Below are 5,133 nucleotides of genomic sequence, written 5' to 3'. Positions count from 1 at the left end.
GACGGAAGACATATGACCGATGTTAGCCCTCCCCTAGTAAGCTGTGAGCGTCTAGTGTTTTCTTGAATGAGTCAATTAAAGGTTCATATAACACTGCTTCATGTAACAGGTTCCACGAATTGATGACCCGGTGATGAAACCTGTATGCCACGGGTATTTTGTTCGTTTTTGGTTTCTCCACTCGCCCGCTATGTCCCATGTGTTGTACCTATCTGATAGGAAGTGAAAGAGATCAGATCACCTCTTAATCTGATGTAGGACAGAGAAAAAGGGTCTAGCTTTTCAAATCCCTCTTCTTATCATAATCCAAGGGGATCACAATGAATTTTATCCAATGTAATGCACACATTAATGATAGCAACGACGACGATGAGGATCAGTTCTACTCCAGGCTGCAATCACAGCTCACTAGGGAAGGGCTAACATCGGTCATATGTCTTCCGTCCTTACTACACAAATCTAAATCTGAATCTGTTTTATAGATTATTTGAATACGGCTGGGTGACAATTCAAACGATTTAGAAACTACTAGAATCTGATAAACAGTTTCACAGAATTATACGACTGACGCATCAAGCTTCAAAATAAAGCCTGAAACACTCAAACATTACCAGCAAAATATTCTGAAATATCACCAGCAGGCTATTTTTACTTGTTGAGTTGTTTGAGCGAACTAAATGATGTTGATAGGGATAGCTTACTATTGTTTTATCATTCGAAATGCAGTTGAAAGACCGTTGCTTAGTTGTTGTCGCACTAATTACAGGTACCATATTCCTTAGACAACTATTTTCGTTTCACATCTTTAACATTTTATAAATTTTAAAGTAGATTGTACGTTTTTGTACTGCAAATTATGGAACATGCAAAAATTAACATTGTCTGTTTACATTCAAGGAAGAGCATTTAGTCAGTACACAATGCCCAATATTTTGTATGTTCGAACTTAATTTGTAAGTGGCTTTTGGAAAGCAAATCTAACAGCCAATTTTTTGCGATACCTCAAAATTCTTTCGATCCTCTTTTAAGTGTTCTTGATTTGAGAACGATTTTAAATTGAGAATTAGACCTTCGAACCTATTTTCAGTAAACCAACCGGTTTTATTCATGTAATTAAATGTGTGGCACTGCTTTTACGTATAAACGGCTTGCGGTTTGTAAAGTGGTAGACATAGTCTTTTAGATGAATTATGTCAACTCATTGTCCATATATATATATATGTTAAAAATAAAAAGATCGAGGCTACGTCCCTGCAACGTGCTTTTTCATTTACGTGCTCTTAATTTTGTGAAGACTGATGTAAACTAGTAAATGTCATATCCGAAGTCTGTACTAAGTTGTAATTAGGCAACGTCGAAATCTAGTTTTAAATATTAATAGCTCTACAAATTTTCATATACGGTTTTCGACTTTTGTTCTTGTACTTTTTGATGAATGCCTTCTTATGTTCACACTCATTAGATGTTTCGTGTAATATTCGAAATATGCGAAGATCAAAATATCTTTAATGTTTTGACCACAGTTTTTCTTTTAGCTGGTACTATTGATTTCGATTATGAAATTCATTTAGTATGTCTCAATACAAGTCAAATCTTGCTTGAACGTTTAACAGAATAACACCAGTCATCTGCATTTATAAAGCATAGAAAGTAATCGTTACTTAATATAAATATATGGATTAATATTTTTCAGTTGCATTCACTGTGATCAGTATTCTCTTTTGAGGTAACCAGAAAATCAGTTCGTAATGGAGGTTTGCTACGGGGTAGTATCTTCCATGCTTCGGACAAAATACCCTACTTTAGGCCTCGGAGAACAAGTCGTGACCAATGAAACTGCTTCCATAACTCTAGTTCCTAGGAGTATCGGATGAGGAATTTCACTACTTTGTGGATTCAGTACCCTTCTTAAATTATTTAGTTCCATAAGAATATGGATCATAGCTAAAGAAGATTGCTAACAATTCTGCTTCGTGTGTTATAATGTCCATCATAGTCAGTTAAATTCATAGATAGTAATAGAAGGTCGTCATGGCTTGTTTATTGTATTGCAGTCTTATTGTCATTATGACCCGAACATCAATCTTCCTTTTACCGTCACGTTAATGTTATAAATCACAAACATAATGGACAAGACATTAGCTCTTCGTTTATTTAATATTTAGTAAATAGATCAGCATTTAAGTCTTTTCGTGGTTATATAGTTAACTGAATTCTTATTTTTACGACCTTGGTGGAATAAATCATGAGCAATACAAGCCTTTAACTCCGCCTCTAGCTCTTCTAGAGTTACTGCCAATCCCAAGCCCGAGTAAAGGAGGAAGATTGGGCATAAGATCAGAAACCCTATACCGTAGAAAAGATTCTTGCTAATAAACGCTAATCCGATTGAACAAAACTAAACCAATTAAACTCTGCCCTGGGAGTGGAATGAAGAATTATGACGCCTCATGATGAAAGCCAAGATTCTTCGGAATTCATGAAGGCAATGCTTTTTCTAATAACCAGAGTAACAATCAACATAGGCGACACGAAATTCCCCCACACAGACGCATAAACAAAACAACATGAGTCTAGCAGGATAAAACCACGGAGAACCAGATAGATCATATTTGTATGAATAAAAATATCAGGTTAGTGAAAGATGTGAGAGCCAAGAGAGGAGTTGACATAGCTTCAGATCACCACCTGGTTGTGGCCAAGATGAAACTGAAGCTAAAGAAACTCTGGACAGTTGGCGGAAAAAGCATTATAAAGGTTCAATACAGCCTTCCTTTCGACATACTAACAAACTTAACGAATTCAAGATAACTCTCAACAACATGCTCCAAACCTTACAGGATCTATTGAAAGAAGAAGAAACTACCATGGAGGACAATTGGAAAGGGATTGGACAAGCATTCAGTTCAACGTGTTAGTAGGTTCTGGGTCGCAACATGCATCATCATAAGGAATAGATCTCTATGGGAATCCTGCACAAGATTCAAGAAAGAAAGAACAAGAAGACAGTGATTAACAACAGTTGAACAAGAACTGAGAACGTCAGGACACAAGCTGAATACACAAAATCAAACGAGCAAGTTGAGTGGAGCATTATAGACGACAAGCAGAAATACATGGTAGAACTAGCAACGACAGTGGAGAAAGCCGCAAGAGAATGAAATATGAAACAAGTATATGACAGGATTGAGAAACTAGTAGGGAAATATAGCAAAACCAGTGGGACCAGTCAAGAACAAAAAAGGCAAGGCAATTACTGGAATTCAAGGACATAGGAACAGATGGTTGGAAGGAACACCTTCAGGAACTTTTGAATAGACCAGCTCCATTGAATCCACCGGACATCGAGGCAGCACATACAGACCTTCCTCCAGTTGTCAATACATCAACAACCGAAGAAGTCAGGATGGCCATCAGACAAATCAACAGTGGGAAAGCAGTTGGGCCTGACAACATACGAGCCGAAGCACTGAAGTCACACATTGAAGTAACTGCAAGTGTGCTTCACGTTCTATTCAGGAAGATTTGGAATGAAGAACAAGTGCCACTGACAGACTGGAAAGAAGGATATCTCATCAAGATATGGAAGAAAAGAGATCTGAGAAAATGTGAGGAATACATAGGCATCACACTACTATCAGTACCAGGAAACGTTTGCAACAGGTTGCTGCTGAACCGGATGAAAGACTCAGTAGACGTCCAACTCCGCAACCAATAGCTCGGATTCCGTAGGGATCAGTCGAGCACAGACCAAATCGTGACACTACGGATCATTGTTGAACAATCAGTTGAGTTGAATTAATCACTACACATCAACGTCCTTCACTCTGAGAAATCATTTGACAGTGTGGACAGGAGAACATTATGGAAACGTCTTCGACACTATGGAGTGAGTTCCCAAGAAGATTGTCAACATGATTCGGAAGTCATTTGACGGACTACAATGCAATATCCCGCATGGACGATAGCTCACAGACGCGTTTCCAGTAGGGATCGGAGTCAGACCAGGCTGTATACTTTCCCCCTGCCTGTTTCTTCTGCTGGTTGACTGGATTATGAAGACCTCGACATCTGAGGGAAAGCAAGGAATACAATGGACATCTCGAAATCAATTAGATTATTTGGACTTCACAGATGACCTAGCCGTTCTATCTCACAATGACCAACAAATGCAGTGAAGATATCCAATTTAGCAGCCGCGTCTGCATCCATAGGCCTCAACGTACTCATTGGAACATCAAGATCCTTAAACGCAACATGGAGAACATCAACTCAATCACACTTGATTGAGATGCTCTGGAAGATGTGGAAAGATTCACGTACGTGGTCAGCATCATCGATGAACAAAGAAGATCCGGTGTAGACGGAAAGGAAAGGAATGGTGAAGCGCAAGCAGCATTCCTACAGTTGAAGAACATATGGAACTCAAAACAAATGTCTGTAGGCTGACATCAAAGTCAAAATCTTCAATACGAACGTCAAGACAGTTCTACTGTAAGCATCTGAAATTTCGAGAACTACTACAACCATAATCAAAAACGTACAAGTATTTCTAAACAATTGTCTACGCGAGATACTGAATGTCCGTTAACCGAATACCATCAGCAACAGCCTACAGTGGGAGAGAACAAACCAGCTTCCATCTGATGTGAAAATTAAGAGAGGATGTTGGAATTGGATTGGACATACATTGTAGAAATCTCCAAACGGAATCATAAGGCACGTACTAACTTGGAATACTTAAAGGAAATGGAAAAATGGAAGGCTGAAGAACACACTAGGTCGGGAATCGGAAGCAGACTCAACATTTACTGGCCGGACGTTATTAACAATAGTGTTTTATGGGAGAGGACAAACATGCCTCCAGCTGAAGTGGAATTTAGGAAATACGTTGGAAGTGCATAGGACATACATTAGGGAAATCACCAATTTGATTACAAGGCAATCCCTAACTTGGAATCCGGAGGTGAAGCAGAAAAGAGGAAAGCCAATTAACACATCACGCCGGGAAATGGAAGCAGATATGAAAAAATGAATGTTAACTGGAAAGAACTGACAAGGATTGCCCAGGACAGGGTTGGATGGAGAATGCTGGTGTGTGGCCTATTCTCCTTCACGAGTGGTAACAGGCAT

The sequence above is a fragment of the Schistosoma mansoni genome (genome assembly GCF_000237925.1).
Source record: "Schistosoma mansoni, WGS project CABG00000000 data, supercontig 0049, strain Puerto Rico, whole genome shotgun sequence".
Classification (NCBI taxonomy): domain Eukaryota; kingdom Metazoa; phylum Platyhelminthes; class Trematoda; order Strigeidida; family Schistosomatidae; genus Schistosoma; species Schistosoma mansoni.
Note: the sequence above shows the minus strand (reverse complement) of the source record.